The 18,466-nt window shown below is 41.4% G+C and overlaps 1 protein-coding gene across 18 annotated transcripts in view; it reads right to left on the bottom strand.

The window, feature by feature from the left end:
- LOC149443234 (neurexin-2-like) overlaps window positions 1-5,152 on the bottom strand; it is a 2,355,461-nt gene extending 2,350,309 nt beyond the window's left edge. For all 18 annotated transcript variants that reach the window (XM_089655720.1, XM_089655731.1, XM_089655727.1 and 15 more), the window contains exon 1: window positions 5,005-5,152. The gene's annotated coding sequence lies outside the window, so the exon portion shown is untranslated. The remainder of the gene's footprint in view (window positions 1-5,004) is intronic.
- Between the last annotated feature and the right edge of the window lie 13,314 nt (window positions 5,153-18,466).

The raw sequence follows: 18,466 nt of genomic DNA, 5'->3' as shown, positions 1-18,466 counted from the left end.
ACACTTTTTATTTGCAATGTCAGCTCTTTTACTTACATTATGTGAAACCCCTCTAACATGTACCAGATTGCAAAACCATGCATTTTTATTACTTTAGGTACTTATATAGCACTGTCAATTTACACAGCACTTTAGATACATACTGTACACTCACATCAGGACCTGCGTTCAAGGAGCTTACAATCTAAAGTCCCCAACTCACATTCATATACTAGGGACAATTTAAACAGAAGCCAAAACAACTACCAGCATGTCTTTGGAGTGTGGGAGGAAACCCACACAGGCAGAACGTTCTAACTCCAGGCAGGTGGTTCAGACTTCAACCAGCAACCCTAGTGCTGCTAGGTAGAAGTGCTAATCACTAAGGCACTGTGCTGTCACATGCATGTCTAGACTGCATCTCTGTGGTGTGAACCAGTCCCAAGTCCCTGGGCATGTTCAGTGTGCCAAGCAATATATCTCAAATGGAATACAAATGTGGAGCTGTGTTACTAAATCAGATGTGTATTGGTTATATGTATCCTAATACAGAGAATCATAATATTAACAACCCCCCCCCCCAAAAAAAAATCAGAGGTTGACACCACTATTCCAAATGATTTATCCTTGTATTTATGTGAGTAGATGCACAATATTGATTACACAGAATCTGCGAGTTGTACTATGGAATGTATGGAACGCTTGCTTATCCCTTATGTGACTTAATGTACATGGGGGAGTGGAGATGCAAATTGTAAATCCCTGATGATGTACTCTGGGGTTTCTGAGTGCCATTAAACAACCTGTTGCTGTGTTATTTCATATGGTTCCAAGGCTGGTGATGGATGATTACTGACAACATGCTGCTACAAGATCACCTATAATTTTGGGTATTGTCACTTGGTAAAGGGCTGCAATTGGTGTTGGTGTGGAATTCACAAGACTGCTTATTGTCATTCACGAGTGGAAACATATGGCAAGATTTGCAATGATGGTGGAACCTTCCTACACATAACTACTTGTCATGTGGAATAGTTGTGTCACCGTCTGAATTTATTTATTTTTATGTGTATTTATAAAAATTGGGACACATATCACATTTTTTGGAATAATATTATGATGCTTTGTATTGGGATACATATAGGCAACACACATCAAATTTAGTAACAGCGCAACGTTTATATTCCTTTTAATTTAATTTCAGCTCTGATATTGTGTGTGGTTCGTGAAGAGAAGGAGTTTTGATTTAGATTTTCGTTAGGTGCTGAGCACCAAGAGCAGTTTTTTTCAACCATTTAGCTGATATATCTCAGAATTCGACGTCCCTAAGCATGCTCAATGCACATGGCAGTACATACATGGCAAGTATATATACTGCAGAGAATATATGCTGAAAAAAAATCTTAAAACACAGTACTAGCATTTAAAAAATTAGAAAAGATAAATATTGTATATGAAGCAAAAAAAACCACAGCTAAATAAAACATTCTTAGAATATCTATGTTGGTGTTTCTGTGCATAGTAACAGTTCTATAGTTACAAATATTGATGTGTACTGTTATATATATATATATATATATATATATATATATATACACACACACATACACCTATTTATTGATCACGCTTTGCCAAAAACAAGTTCACTCTTTTGAATAACATTTCCAGGCTTTCGAACAAAGGCATTTACTATAGTACTTACCAAAAAAAACAGAGTGAAGGCACTTTTTAGGTTTCCTAGTCTGGGCATGCTCAGTCATGTCTCTACTGAGATGTGTGAACTAGGTGAAGTCAATGCCTGTTTGTATTTTTTTTAAATATATCACTTCATACAAACATTTTTCAAATTCTTTAAAATCATTTATTCTTTATGTTATTAAAAAGTTTTTTCTCTGCTGTGCACCTGGTTCTAAGAGGTGAACTATTTGAGACAGTCACTTAGTTTTGTGACTGTTAGTAAATTCCGATTTGTGTCTATTTGTTCACGGTTGCTTTAGTGAATTTGTTCACCATCTAAAAGTAGACGGTTGTGCAAGGAACTGTGCCCATTTATCGACAAGGTGCTTTAGTAAAATAAACTCCATAGTGACAACTGACTAACCCGGCTTAAGAGACATATAAAAGGTCACCACTGCATATAAAAAGACAATTAAGAACCCCTAGTGAAAACCAAGGAACACTGCTTTAACATAAACATATTCAATATGCCAAGTGGCAAAACGCTAACAAAAAGTGCAGTAGTCATAGCAACAAGCCAGTATCCATATTGTATTGGTATGGCATCTGTAAAGTGGTTGCTAGGTTTACTGTCTTTTGAACTTACTGCTTTTCTTCCTCCGCTGTTTATTGAATAAATAGTGATTATGGTGAGTTAATATTCCTTTAAATTACATTTGTCAAGAAACCGTCTGCCAATCATTAATTCATACATAATAATTTTGTTATTTTGGAAAATGAAATGTTATATGTCAAATACTATATATTCCTATTAGCATGTAAATGTTAATTGTTATTTCCTAAAGTGTACAAGAATTAGGTTCAAAAGTCTTAACTAGAAATTGTAACCAGATAAGCAGCAAAATCTTGTGACCTCTACACCTGTATTTTAGGTTCACATAAATTATGATTGATTACAAAAATACATTGCAACCACAAAAGATACAGAGGACATGATAAATATATAATATCCAATATATTAACTCACAAAACATATGAACCTAGACAAAAATATTGAATTGCAGCACTGGACATAACTATGGATATTCATGGACACAGTCACTGGTATGTACGAGAAATGTATTTTGATGTGCAACCTTTTAGTGTTTTAGATTGATGTGTTTCAGTCACCCACCTCATTCCTACTGCCTCCATCTGTCTTTCTCCCCTGCAGTCTTTTCCTTTTCTCTCTCTGTTTTTTTTTTTTTTTTTATGATAGCATTCTGTATTTTTGTGCTCCCAAGAATCTATGTCTCTTGGTTTCTCTTTCTCCTATGTCTGTTTCTCCCTGTTTGTCTGTGTCTCCCCTCCCCCTTCTCTATTCTCCATTTCCGTATGTTTCTCCCTCTCCCTGTCTCTACCAGTGCTGCCTCCCCCTATAAACTGCACCAAAGGCTGTCAAACATCACAGCTGCAACGTTTCCATGCCCTGGTGTCACAGCCAGTGGAATAAATAAACCAATTATCGCATTTATTTTTTAACATACATAAGTACCTACTGGCTTTTTTTATAACAGAACAATGGGTAGAGTTCAAATTTGTCTTATTTGCTTCATTTTCTATATACACTTAATTATGAGCATACCTGAACCCAACTCCGGGCACTGTCTATGACTGCTAGGAGGTTCCATGGTGTACATAGCATTGCAAACCCCAATACCATTCATAAACATTGTTATATAGAACATAGAAAAGCATGCCTTAACATAAAAAAATAAAATGATTGTGCTTTGCCTTTCTGCACTGTCCTTATGTTGTAATCACCATCAACAAACCATGATTACAGCTTTTATTTTATCAAAAATAAACAATAGATTAAATATTTTAAATTTGATTCATGGACTGAAATAATCCAGAATATTTTCTCTGATTATCCTATTTATATAATATTTTATGTAAATATGCTACAGTTGCAGTAATTACATTTCCAAATGTATTAATCTGCATTCTGTGCTATAGGGTACAGCTAACAATAAGAAGAATACACAAGAACAATATGACAGTTGAACTTGTTCATATTCCCTTTCAACCATAAATACTATAAATACATATATAAGCAGATCAGTTAGTAGTAAGGAAACTGGACAACTTCACTGTACAAACTGCCATAAAATAAAATTGGTGTATGGTAATCTCCAGTAACATATTGGCCTGGTCACACAAATACTGTTGTGATCAACTTAAATACAAATATATACACATATATGTGCATATACAGTATATTAGTAGGTATAGTGGGTTTCTCTAAATTATCTACTTTGGTTATATAATGTTAAAAGAAATGTGTGACCCTCTGAAATGAAGGATACATTTTAAAGGACTACTCATAACACAATTTTATATATATATATATATATATATGTATATATATATATATATATATATATTTTTTTTTTTTTTTTATACCCGGCTACTTTTTATTACTTCCACTACATAGTAAACAAGATTGGCAGGTAAGAAAAAAATTTGCAAAAATATAGTAATGTAGCTATTCTAAATATTACTACATTTGAAGCCATCATGCAAATAATCCTGGCGAGAGCCCTAAACAGCTCACTTGAAAACAGATTGTAGAAATCCAAGCAAATTCTAGATAGGTACAATTCCACATTATCCTTCACAAGACAATAGGTATCAATTAGAATATTTTGAGTTTAATGCAGCATTCTTCATTACCTATTTATACTATGTCTTGTGCTCACAAGTGAATGTAACGCCTTAATCGATGTAAGCAAAGATGGCTTCAAAAACATACATATTGCTTGCTTTGCCAGTATTTTCCTATCCATAATGATCCAATTCTTAAACACATACTACATCTTTTAAGGTTCTTGAAATGTAAAAAATGTCACAACAACCCTATTTCAGTTTAAAAATAGGGGAAATACTTACAATATACACAATATACAATATATTCTATTTATTTTTTCTTTATTACCTGCAGCTTTTATTAGGATTCAGCTACACTGTCCCTTTTATGCACCATGGGGAATCTGTTAGCTCTTATGCATACATACGTATTTGAAAAAGGAAATTAAATATATTTCATACAGAATTCCAAAATTGTTTAATGACTGGTTAGGCATTTGGCCTAGTAATTGACGATGCAGACAATTTTTCTCTCACAGCTCTTCAACCTTTTTTCTAGAACCACTCAGCCAATATAATTTGCATGCCTGCCTATTTGCAGTAAAACAAATAACAATGAAGCAACCATCGTGAACCCTGGCTTTGTGAAATAAAGCAATATACTTCCTTCCCAAACCATAGAACTCTTTGATTATCTACCCCGTTCCTTATTAAATGTACCTGATTCAAAGAAGGACTGCAGTCTGATGGGGATGAATCCTGTAGATATATGTGCAGGCCCATGTATTGCTCAGAAAAGGCGATACTGCTGCCTCCCTGTATCACAGCAATGGAGAATATGCCAACATCAGTACCAGGAGAGACCACACCCACTGAAGATCTTATTCACGCCTTATACCTCTGATTGGATGAAAGGAAAAGGCAACTACTCTTTAGTAGACCAGAGACAGAGGCAGAGGAGAGGAGGAAAAAGGGAGGGATTGAGAAAGGCAGAAAGGAGGAGTAGATATATAGATAGGACTGGGGATATGGATAGAACAGTATAAATATATGAAGAGTAGGGGGGAAAGATCATGCACACACCACACAAACATTTGTACTCTCTTACTACCATGCTTTCGATGAATTTCCTAACAATTCCTGTATCTGTCATTCACATTTTCTCCTTCCTGTTTATTTATCTCGCTCCCTCTGTCCTCTCCTTCACTGCATCTGTTGCGTGTTCTCTTTGTCTCAGCTACTCACTTTCCCCAAACGCTTAGCAATCTGTTCTTTCCTCACAGAATTCCTCTCATTGTTACTCTCACATTTAAACAGTGCACTGACATCTGACACTGTCACCAAGGCAGCCAGTGTCTGTATCCTTAGAGACCCTGTAACCTGTCCCATGATATATGCAGACACCTGCCACTACTATTGTAACATCTAGTATGGACTGTGCAAGATGAAAATACAGAGAATGAGGAAAACACCAAGGTTCTGTTAGAAAGTGAATATGTTATATGAAAGAAAACATTAGCTAGGTGAATGCTGAATAAATAGATTCTACGCTAACTTTCTTAGCAATATTATGTGCGTAAAAATTCCACAAGAGTGGAGAAAAGAAAGGAAAGTAGAGTGTGAGGCAAATAATACAATGAGGAAAAGCCATTATTCAGTGTCCCAATCCATCAAATTCACGGATAGGGCATAGTGAAAATGAAATATTGATCATTAAATGACAATAATCCCTTATCACTGTTAAACAGTAACAGGCTCTCAGGCAACAGAGATTTTTCTCAGCATGAAAAAGCGGGAGCAGTGTTGTCCACCACTGTGTGTATCCATTGCAGGTGTGAGGGAGAGGAGAACTTGCACAGGGAGGCAGAGAAAGTGGGGGAAATGGGCTGCAGGAGGCTTGTCAGCTGCTGAGCATGATAAGACCACAACTGTGACTCAGAGTGACAAAGGGAAGAACCAGTGTATTGATCCATGAGGGGACATCTGTCATGGACAGAAATTCAGGGAGAGAGAGAATGAGAGAATAGAATTAGGAAGAGAAAATGAGAAACCAAAAGCACACACACACCAAGGTACACATAGCAGGTTAAATAAGGGACAGAGAGGAAAGGCAAATTGGTTAGATATACCAATTGTACTACCCCTTGTGGAAAAATGTTCACTTCTGCAACCCCAAAAAAAAAAGACAAGAATGGAACAGCATATTATGCAGAGTTTCCAACATTTGAATATAATTAGGAGGCATACCATGACCGATCAAAGAAGAAAAATGTGGCATGCGAAGCACGCTGCCCACTGGACATGTGGCAGTGATCAAAGTGGTTGTAGACTATTGTCACAACCACTTTGATCATGGCCACAAGTGGGTATGGCTTCACAGCATATTTTTTGTAGAATTGTACATTTCCCCTGTGCTATGCTATGCTTTAGATAAATTAGGGCCTTGGGGTACACTGATGAGAAAGTGGGAGCAAAATAAGCATCATCAGTGGGATAAAAAAATCTCCATCATTGATATCAGTGGTCCTAAAAATAAACCACATTTTGGTGTCAGTGGGAATAAAATAAGCCCAGTCACAGGTGTTCATGGGAGTTAAATAATCCTGATATCGCTGATATCAGTGGGAATAAAATAATTTCCATCATTGGTGTCATGGAATTAGCAACAAATCCCATTGTGGTGTCAGATGGAGTAAAATAAATTCATCCCGGGTGTCAGTGGCAGCAAAACTGAAGAGCTACCACCTGCTGATACTCTGTACAGTATCTTTGATCTTGCAGGACAGCTTGCGAGACACTGATGGTGCAGGACAGTGTCAAATTCTAAAAATGTCCCACAGGATATGGGATATTTGCCCAGAATGTAAGATATAACTTTTTTTTGTTCCAACAAATTTTTTTTTGGGGTGAATAGAATATGTTACAACTTCAGTAAATGAAAAACATTGCAGTAAATAGAACATTTACACTATATTGCCAAGAGTATTGGGACGCCTGCCTTTACACGCACATGAACTTTAATGGCATCCCAGTCTTAGTCCGTAGGGTTCAATATTGAGTTGGCCCTACTTTTGCAGCTATAACAGCTTCAACTTTTCTGGAAAGGCTGTCCACAAGGTTTAGGAGTGTGTCTATGGGAATGTTTGACCATTCTTCCAGAAGCACATTTGTGAGGTCAGGCTCTGATGTTGGACGAGAAGGCCTGGCTCACAGTCTCTGCTCTAATTCATCCCAAAGGTGTTCTGTTGGATTAAGGTCAGGACTCAGGCAGTCCAGTCAAGTTCCTCCACCCTAAAATTGCTCATCCATGCTTTTATGGACCTTGCTTTGTGCACTGGTGCGCAGTTATGTTAGAACAGGAAGGGGCCATCCCCAAACTGTTCCCACAAAGTTGGACACATGAAATTGTCCAAAACGTCTTGGCATGCTGACGCCTTAAGAGTTCCCTGCACTGAAACTAAGGGGCCAAGCCCAACCCCTGAAAAACAACCCCACACCATAATGCCCCCTCCAACAAACTTTACACTTGGCACAATGCAGTCAGACAAGTACTGTTCACCTGGCAAATCTAGACACGTCCGTTGGATTGCAAGACAGAGAAACTTGATTTGTCACATTCCTGTAATTGATGGAAGAACAACAATATGTCAATAGATTTTAGTTGGGTAAAGAATGGGTTTAGGATGTGACCAACCTCCTATGTGGGATGGGAACTGGAGGATGAGGCCTACTACCAGCGTATGGTGAAAACAGGAGAAAGAGAGAGAGAAGGGGGGGGGTATTAAGGGAGGATGAGAAGTAAAAAATGAGGTGGGGTAGAGGAAAAGTTCATTCCTATCAAGGATTTGTAAGGGTCCGTGGTTTGGAAAGTTGAGTCCAACAGGCCCAGGTGCGTACATATTTGGAGGGGACATCTTTTGCTATGCAGATCAATTGCTCCATCTCTGCAATCCTACTTATAATGCACAAAACTGGTATGGATGGGGCATGAGTGGAGCCCCAGTGTACTGGGATGCAGATTTTGGCAGCATTGACCATATGAATGGCTAATGATTTGCAATAGGATTGCACAGGAGGAATGATGTAAGAGAAACTGTGGCGGGGTGTGTTCCAAGGAGTCGGTGGAAACTGGCAAGGTTATTTTCCTATGGTTATGAACCTTGGACCAGAACATTTGGATAGATAGGCAGGTCCACCAATTATGCAGGAGCAAACCTGGTTCTTTAGAGCATCACTGATGGACGTGGCAGGGTTAAATTTGTTAAGCATTGTAGGAGTCAGATACCATTGTGATAGTATTTTATAACTGTTTTCCTGAGTTATGACATTGATGGAACTTTTATATGTGGCAATAAGGATGCATTCCCAGTGTTCTCTTTATAACTCCATTTGCAGATCCTTTTCCCATGCTTGACAGACTTTGCCTAAGTCTGAAAGTTTGGAGGCAAACAACATGTCATGAACAGCAGAAATTACATGCTGCTGGGGCGAGGATCTGGAACATAGAGATTCAAAGGGAGTAAAAGAGCGGGAGACTGAAGAGGAGCGATCAACGTCATGAAGGAAGAGGCATATTTTCCAATAAGGAAACATGAGCCCCTGCATATGGGTAGACAGGGTGTTCAGATCTAGTAGTTTACCATCCTGGGAGAACTGATGATCAAAAAGTTAGCATGAGGCCATACGTCTGCAAAAAATTGGCTGGACATACCCAGGAGGGGAAGTCTGGGTTACATTGGACAGGTATTAAGGGCCCTGAATAGGAAGCAAGATGAAATTTTGTGCAAACCTCTCTAAAACTTTGTAAGGTACGGCCAATGACAGGGAGCTTTGGAAGAGCAGTAGGAATATGGTGGTGCAATATCCAGGGGGTTGAGCTAAGGGGAAGGGTACAGAAAAAGCTTTAGAGGCTCACACAGTCTTTAAGTTGCTCGTGAACTTTCCAGCTCACAATCCTGGACAGCTGGCACGCCCAGTGATAGTTATGGCGATCAGGCAAGCCAATTCCCCCTTTCAGCTTGGGTATAGTTAGCTGTTCATAGCTTATCCATGGACACTTCTGTTTCCATAGAAACCTTATGCAGAAGTGTTTATACATCTGAAAAAAGGTCAGGGGGAGTCAAATCAGGATCATCTGTAGAATGTAGAAGATGCGGTAGAATATTCATTTTTAAAATGGCCACCCATCAAAACCATGAAAAGAAAGGTTTATCCCACTTACATAGGTCATTAGAAATGGTGTGGAGAATGTGCAGATAGTTTTTATAGTAGAAGTCTGGTAAGTGATGGGTAGTTGGATACCTAAATATGTGATTGCATCTGACTTCCACTTGAAAAATGCTCTGGCATTGAGCGACTGCCTCAATGAGAAGGGTAATGTTGAGTGCGTGCGATTTTGCAAAGTTAATTTTTAAATTGGATAAGAGTCGGAAAAGTTCAAATATTTTTAGCAGGTTTGGGAGGGTAGTGTGAGGTTCCCTGAAAAAGAGTAAATATCAAATCAAGTGCTGTGCTTCACCTATGATTTGAACCAAATCAACCAACATAAACGTCTCTTAATAAGCGTCCATGTGTTGAGATTCTATATACAGTAGTTGTATGTCTTCACAAATGCTTGAATTGCAAATTACTTCTTGGAACACCTTGTGCTTCTATACACTGCAAACCAATAAATATTTCTATGCACCTTCATCGGATGTGCTCTCACCTGATTTATATGCAACCCCGTTCTAACTTCTATCCTATGAGTTGTGTGCGAGCAACATAACTATAGTGTCACCTGCAAATTCAATACCCCCTAAATTAAAATATTTTTTTTTTGCTGAGTTCCCTAATTTTATTATCCCCCCTCAGTGGCTAATATGTTTCTCTACGCCCCAAAATTGTGGGACAGACTAAAACATTTAATGTGAAAATGGCTTAATGTAGCTTAACGTGTAATAAACTGCCTAAATCTCAATCAATTGACTTGAAACTTTGCACATCCCACGTTCTCAACGTCCCAGACATGTCCTAGAAGTTTCATAGATTTCAGCCTTCCACAAAGAAAATGGGGGACATTAAGCTTTTTTTTTGGGGAGCTTAATGTGGCTTAACGTACAAAAAAGAGCCTAGATGTCGACCAATTTCCCCCAAACTTCACACAATAGAAGACTCTATCAATGGAAACATATTCTGAAAATTTCAGGTCATTTGGTAAATCACTCCAAAAGTTATTCACATTAAGCTATATTTTACAGTGCAAAAAACATTTAATGTGAACAGCTTAATTTAAAAAGAGCTTAATGTACCATAATGTGCCTAAATCTCAATCAATTGACTTAAAACTTTGCACAGCCCAAGTTCTCAACTTACCAAACATGTCCTAGAAGTTTCATAGATTTTAGACTTCCACAAAGAAAATGGGGGACATTAAGCTTGTTTTTTGGGGGGCTTAATGTGGCTTAACGTACAAAATTGAGCGTAGATGTTGACCAATTTCCCCCAAACTTCATACAATAGAAGACTCTATCTATGGCAACATATTCTGAAAATTTCAAATCATTTAGTCAATCACACCAAAAGTTATTCACATTAAGCTATACCCCGTAACTTAGTATCTGTCCCCCTGCTCCCTAAAATCTCCCCCCCATTTTCATGTGCACTCCTGAACGCCCGATCGGTGTGCAACAAGCTTACCGCCATCCACGACCTCTTTGTTTCCCGCTCCCTCAACCTCCTAGCGATCACGGAAACCTGGATCCAGCCCACTGACTCTACCTCCCCTGCTGCACTCTCCTACGGAGGTCTCACCTGGACCCATTCACCCAGGCCTAACGGTCGTAAAGGTATTGGGGTTGGTCTGCTCCTGTCACCACAGAGCACCTTCCGAGTCCTCCCAAACCCCCCCTCCCTATCCTTCTCCTCCTTCGAGGCCCACTGCGTCCGACTATTCTCCCCAACCCCCCTGAAGATTGCTGTGATATACCGGCCTCCTGGATCCATATCCCGCTTCCTGGATGACTTTTCCTCCTGGCTACCCTTCTTCCTCTCCTCTGAGCTACCCACCATCATCCTTGGGGATTTCAACATCCCTGTCAACCTCGACAACCCAGACACATCCCATCTCCTCCATTTAACCTCCTCCTTTGCACTTGCAGAGTGCATACAATCCACCACCCACTCCAATGGTAATATCCTTGATCTCGTCTTCTCCAACCGCTGCGCTCCCCACAAACTCACTAACACCCCCTTCCCTCTCTCTGACCACAACCTGATTACCTTCTCTATCTCCTCCTCCTCCAATGCCTACCCCTCCAAATGTCACACTACTACCAGCCGTAACCTCCACAACCTTAACCCTGCCCCCCTCCACTCTGCAGCTGATCAACTCCACGACAGCATCCTCCCCCTGTCCTGCCCCGACTTGGCTATGACTGCCTACAACAACACGCTGTCAACAGCCCTTGACTCACTAGCGCCTTTAACCACACGCAACACCAGACCCCGACCGCTCCAGCCCTGGCAGACTGATCACACCAAAACCCTCAAACGACACAGTCGTGCCCTGGAGCGACTATGGCGCAAAACCAAATCCCAGCAAGCCTTCACCCACTACAAATCTGCCTTCCACACCTACACCTCCTCCCTCCACGCAGCCAAACAAGCCTACTTCCTGACCCTCATCAAGGCCCTCTCCTCCAATCCTCGCCAACTCTTCTCCACCTTCAACTCTCTACTCTCGCCACCCCCACCTCCACCCAGCACCTCACTCACTGCCCTTGAGATTGCCAATCACTTCAAAAACAAGACTGACACAATTCGCAAGGACATCGTCGCAACTCACATGCCCTCTCAACCCGTCCCCTCTCACACAGCTACCCCCTCATCCCCCCTCGACATAACCCGCAGGGACTTCGTCGCTGCTCAAACTCCCTCCAACCCCGTTCCCCCTCACTCAACTACCCCCTCATCACCCCTCTCCCACGGCCCCACCACTGCTCTGAACCCCACTTCCACCCCTCCCTACATTCCTCATACTGAAGCCCCCCCAACACTCCGCACCTTTGACCTTACTACCATCGAGGAAGTCTCCAAGATCCTCTCTGATGCCCGCCTCACCACCTGCCCCCTCGATCCTATCCCCTCACAACTCCTACGACCTCCCTCCCCCTCCATCCTACGCTCCCTCACCCACATCTTTAATCTCTCCCTCTCCTCCAGCACTTTCCTCTCCCCTCTGAAACATGCACACATCACCCCCATACTTAAAAAGCCCTCCCTGGACCCCAATGACCCGAACAACCTCAGACCCATCTCCCTGCTCCCATTTACATCTAAACTCCTCGAGCACCTAGTCTACACCCGCCTAAGCTCTCACCTCAAAAGCAACAACCTCCTGGATCCCCTACAGTCCGGCTTCCGTCCCCTATACTCCACCAAAACTGCCTTACTCAAACTCTCCAACGACCTGCTAATGGCCACTATTCAGTGCTCCTACTCCTTGACCTCTCCGCGGCCTTCGACACAGTCGACCACCCCCTCCTCCTCAAAAAACTATACTCCCTCGGCCTCAGAGATTCTGCTCTCTCCTGGCTCTCATCCTACCTGTCACAACGCTCTTTCAGCGTTACCTATAATGCTACCACCTCCCGCTCACTCCCCCTCTCTGTTGGGGTCCCTCAAGGCTCTGTCCTCGGGCCCCTTCTCTCCTCCATCTACACCTCCTCCCTTGGCCAACTCATACACTCTCACGGCTTCAACTACCATCTCTGTACCGACGACACATAAATCTATCTGTCAACCCCCCACCTCACCCCCTCGGTCTCCGCCCGAATCACACACCTACTGAGGGACATATCAGACTGGATGTCGCTCCACTTCCTTAAACTGAACCTCTCCAAAACCGAGTTTCTTGTCTTCCCCCCAGCCTGGACACCCCCCCATTGACTTCTCCATCACATCCAACAACGCCACCATCAAACCCGCCCCGCAGGCCAGAGTACTTGGTGTCATTCTGGACTCCAACCTATCCTTCCAGCCCCAAGTCCAATCTTTAACAAACTCGTGCAGACTCCACCTCCGCAACATCGCCAAAATATGCACGTTCCTAACCCCAGAAACCACTAAACAGCTCATCCACTCCCTCATATCACGACTCGACTATTGCAACTCCCTCCCCACTGGCCTGCCTCGCTGCTGGCTATCCCTGCTTCAGTCGATCCTGAATACGGCTGCTAGACTCATTCACCTTTCCAACCGCTCCATCTCCGCCACCCCCTCTGCCAATCCCTCCACTGGCTTCCGATTGCGCAACGAATCAAATTCAAAATCCTAACACTGACGTAGAAAGCTGCCCACCATACTGCCCCGTACTACATCACTGACCTAATATTCAAGTACCACCCAGCACGCACACTCCGCTCCTCACAAGACCTCCTTCTCTCTAGTTCCCTGGTCTCCTCCTCTCATGCCCGCCTCCAGGACTTCTCCAGGGTGTCACCCATCCTCTGGAACTCCCTAACCCAACCCATCAGATTATCACCTACTCTCCTCTCCTTTAGGCGCACCCTAAAACCCATCTCTTCAGGGAAGCCTACCCCACCCCCTGTTAACCTGCCAACCTCCTCCACTCTTCCTACCACTCCATCCCCCACAGCTATCTCCTCCTGTACCACTATCCCCTCCCTCCTAGATTGTAAACTGGAAAGAGCAGGGCCCTCAATCCCCTCATGTTTTGCATTGTATTGGTATTGTTCTGTCACATGTTCTGTCCCCCTTTGTAATGTACAGCGCTGAGCGAACCATTGGTGCTTTATAAATACTGTATAATAATGTATAATAATTTCACAGTGCTAAAACATTTAATGTGAACATAAACTCGTAGTAATAATAATAATGTGAACAGCTTAATGTAAAAAGAGCTTAACGTACCATAATGTGCCTAAATCTCAATCAATTGACTTAAAACTTTGCACAGCCCAAGTTCTCAACTTACCAAACATGTCCTAGAAGTTTCATAGATTTTAGACTTCCACAAAGAAAATGGGGGACATTAAGCTTGTTTTTTGGGGAGCTTAATGTGGCTTAACGTACAAAAAAGAGCTTAGATGTTTACCAATATCCCCCAAACTTCATACAATGGAAGACTCTATCTATGGCAACATATTCTGAAAATTTCAGATCATTTAGTCAATCACACCAAAAGTTATTCACATTAAGTTATATTTCACAGTGCTAAAACATTTAATGTGAACAGCTTAATGTAAAAAGAGCTTAACGTACCATAATGTGCCTAAATCTCAATCAATTGACTTAAAACTTTGCGCAGCCCAAGTTCTCAACGTCCCAAACATGTTCTAGAAGTTTCATAGATTTCAGCCTTCCACAAAAAAAATGGGAAACATTAAGCTTGTTTTTTGGGGAGCTTAATGTGGCTTAACGTACAAAAAAGAGCTTAGATGTTGACAAATCTCCCCCAAACTTCACACAATAGAAGTCTCTATCTATGGCAACATATTCTGAAACTTTCAGATCATTTGGTAAATCACACCAAACGTTATTCACATTAAGCTATATTTTACAGTGCTAAAACATTTAATGTGAACAGCTTAATGTAAAAATAGCTTAACGTACCATAATGTGCCTAATTGAAAAGGTGCTGTGACGTTAAAGACCTGAGTCAAAGAAGAAAAATGAGATTCGGACCTCTGCAGAAAGAAAATATTAACAACCGGACCTCCATGAATTTTAATTCAGTACCTGTGATGTAGATTCTTGTATTTTGTGAAGTTTGGGGGAAATTGGTCAACATCTAAGCTCTTTTTTGTACGTTAAGCTACATTAAGCTCCCCAAAAACAAGCTTAATGTTTCAAGTCAATTGATTGAGATTTAGGCACATTATGGTACGTTAAGCTCTTTTTACATTAAGCTATTCACATTAAATGTTTTAGCACTGTAAAATATAGCTTAATGTGAATACCTTTTTACGAGTGATTTACCAAATGATCCGAAATTTTCAGAATATGTTGCCATTGATAGAGTCTTCTAATGTGTGAAGTTTGGGGGAAATTGGTCAACATCTAAGCTCTTTTTTGTACGTTAAGCCACATTAAGCTCCCCAAAAAGCAAGCTTAATGTCCCCCATTTTCTTTGTGGAAGGCTGAAATCTATGAAACTTCTAGGACATGTTTGGTAAGTTGAAAACTTGGGCTATGCAAAGTTTTAAGTCAATTGATTGAAATTTAGGCACATTATGGTACGTTAAGCTCTTTTTACATTAAGCTGTTCACATTAAATGTTTTAGCACTGTGAAATATAGCTTAATGTGAATAACTTTTGGTGTGATTGACTAAATGATCTGAAATTTTCAGAATATGTTTCCATAGATAGAGTCTTCCATTGTATGAAGTTTGGGGGATATTGGTAAACATCTAAGCTCTTTTTTGTACGTTAAGCCACATTAAGCTCCCCAAAAAACAAGCTTAATGTCCCCCATTTTCTTTGTGGAAGTCTAAAATCTATGGAACTTCTAGGACATGTTTGGTAAGTTGAGAACTTGGGCTGTGCAAAGTTTTAAGTCAATTGATTGAGATTTAGGCACATTATGGTACGTTAAGCTCTTTTTACATTAAGCTGTTCACATTAAATGTTTTAGCACTGTGAAATTATTATACATTATTATACAGTATTTATAAAGCACCAATGGTTCGCTCAGCACTGTACATTACAAAGGGGGACAGAACATGTGACAGAACAATACCAATACAATGCAAAACATGAGGGGATTGAGGGCCCTGCTCTTTCCAGTTTACAATCTAGGAGGGAGGGGATAGTGGTACAGGAGGAGATAGCTGTGGGGGATGGAGTGGTAGGAATCTATGAAACTTCTAGGACATGTTTGGTAAGTTGAGAACTTGGGCTATGCAAAGTTTTAAGTCAATTGATTGAAATTTAGGCACATTATGGTATGTTAAGCTCTTTTTACATTAAGCTGTTCACATTAAATGTTTTAGCACTGTTTAATATAGCTTAATGTGAATAACTTTTGGTGTGATTGACTAAATGATCTAAAATGTTCCAAATATGTTGCCATTGATAGAATCTTCTATTGTGTGAAGTTTGGGGGAAATTGGTCAACATCTAACCTCTTTTTTGTACGTTAAGCTACATTAAGCTCCCCAAAAAACAAGTTTAATGTCCCCCATTTTCTTTGTGGAAGGCTGAAATCTATGAAACTTCTAAGACATGTTTGGGATGTTGAGAACTTGGGCTGTGCAAAGTTTTAAGTCAATTGATTGAGATTTAGGCAGTTTATTACACGTTAAGCTACATTAAGCCATTTTCACATTAAATGTTTTAGTCTGTCCCGGAGAAGGGGTGAATATGGCTGATCTTGAGCTGGAAAGCAGTCATAATGGGTTTGCCAGAGCATCTGGGAGGTATGTTTGGGCCCTGACTCTTAGGGATTGCCATGATATTCCAGTGCTGGTACTGGGCCTTTCATCCTGGGGTCTAGCTGCATGGCATTTGGCGATTTACCATTGCGATGTATGGCGCTGCTCGTGGTTGCCTGGTCTTCAGAGCATCTTATTCTTTTAGAAGGGACTGCTTTTTCCTCTGATTCAGTCATCGATCCACTACTTTCCACTAGCTCATATTCCGAATCATAATGGGATGATGAGAGCTCCCCGCTGCTCTCATCCATCATACTTAGGTTTTTAAATGTCTCCTCACTAGTGTAATATGTTTTGGACATCTTGGCTGTATGATGGGTAAACTGCTGATGGGCAACTGTGATGAGTACACTGTTGATGGGTGGCAGTGATGGCGGATCCGTGATGGGTACACTGATTAGGCTGCACTGATGACAGGTTCACTGCACTGCTGTATGTGCTGACAGGTACACTGGTGGGCTGCACGACAGCTACGCTGATGGGCTGTGCTGACAGCTACACTGATGGGCTGTGCTGACAGGTACGCTGATGGGCTGCACGAGAAGTACACTGATGGGCTGCACGACAGGTACGCTGAATGGCTGTGTTGACAAGTATGCTGAATGGCTGTGCTGACCGGTACGCTGAATGGCTGTGCTGACAGGTACGCTGAATGGCTGTGCTGACAGGTACATTGAATGGCTGTGCTGACGGGAGCACTGAATGGCTGTGCTGACGGGTATGCTGATGGACTGTGCTTACGGGTACGCTGATGGACTGTGCTGATGGGTACACTGATGGGCTGTGCTGACAGGTAAGCTGATGGGCTGTGCTGACAGGTAAGCTGATGGGCTGTGCTGACAGGTAAGCTGATGGGCTGTGCTGACGGGTATGCTGATGGGCTGTGCTGACGAGTACGCTGATAGGCTGTGCTGATGGATACGCTGAATGGCTGTGCTGACAGGTACACTGAATGGCTGTACTGACACATACACTGAATGGCTGTGCTGACAGGTATGCAGATGGGCTGCACAACAGGTACGCAGATGGGCTGTGCTGACAGGTACACAGATAGGCTGTGCTGACAGGTGCGCAGATGGGCTGTGCTGATAGGTACACTGAATGGCTGTGCTGACAGATATGCTGAATGGCTGTACTGACAAGCATCATAAATGACTGTGCTGACACGTACAGTTATGGGCTGTGCCAACAGGTACTTAGATGGGCTGTGCTGACAATAACGCTGAATGGCTGTGCTGACAGGTATGCTGATGGGCTGAGCTGACAGGTACACTGATGGGCTGTGCTGACAGGAACGCTGATGGGCTGTACTGAAAGGTACACTGAAGGGCTGTACTGACATGTACACTGAAGGGCTGTGCTGACAGGCATGCTGATGGGATGCTATAGGCCATCATCCTGCTATAGGCCAGGCGGGAACAGGTTAATGTAGTTTAGGTCTGATCTAGTGTAACAGAGCCATTGGTCCTTTTTGCACTCTTTTGTGGAACTTCTAAAGGGGTGTTACTGAGGCCTCCCCCACCCAATCAAGAAAGCTAAGAAATTGGAAGTAGGTGTTTTTTTTTTTTTAGTAAGTAGTTGAGGAAGTAGGTTTTTTTTTGAGACAGAGCTTTCTTTTGGTGGTATTAAATCACCACTGGGTTTTTTATTTTTTGCTAAACAAACTAAAAAAGACTGAAAATTTTGTGGAAAAAAAGTTTTTTCTTAGTTTGTTATAAAATTTTGTAGATAAGTAATTTTTCTCCTT

The sequence above is a fragment of the Staurois parvus genome, unplaced genomic scaffold (genome assembly GCF_062004578.1).
Source record: "Staurois parvus isolate SC_StPar_1 unplaced genomic scaffold, SC_StPar_1.0 ptg000866l, whole genome shotgun sequence".
NCBI classification, from domain to species: Eukaryota; Metazoa; Chordata; class Amphibia; order Anura; family Ranidae; genus Staurois; species Staurois parvus.
Note: the sequence above shows the minus strand (reverse complement) of the source record. Positions and strands in the feature narration are given on the sequence as shown.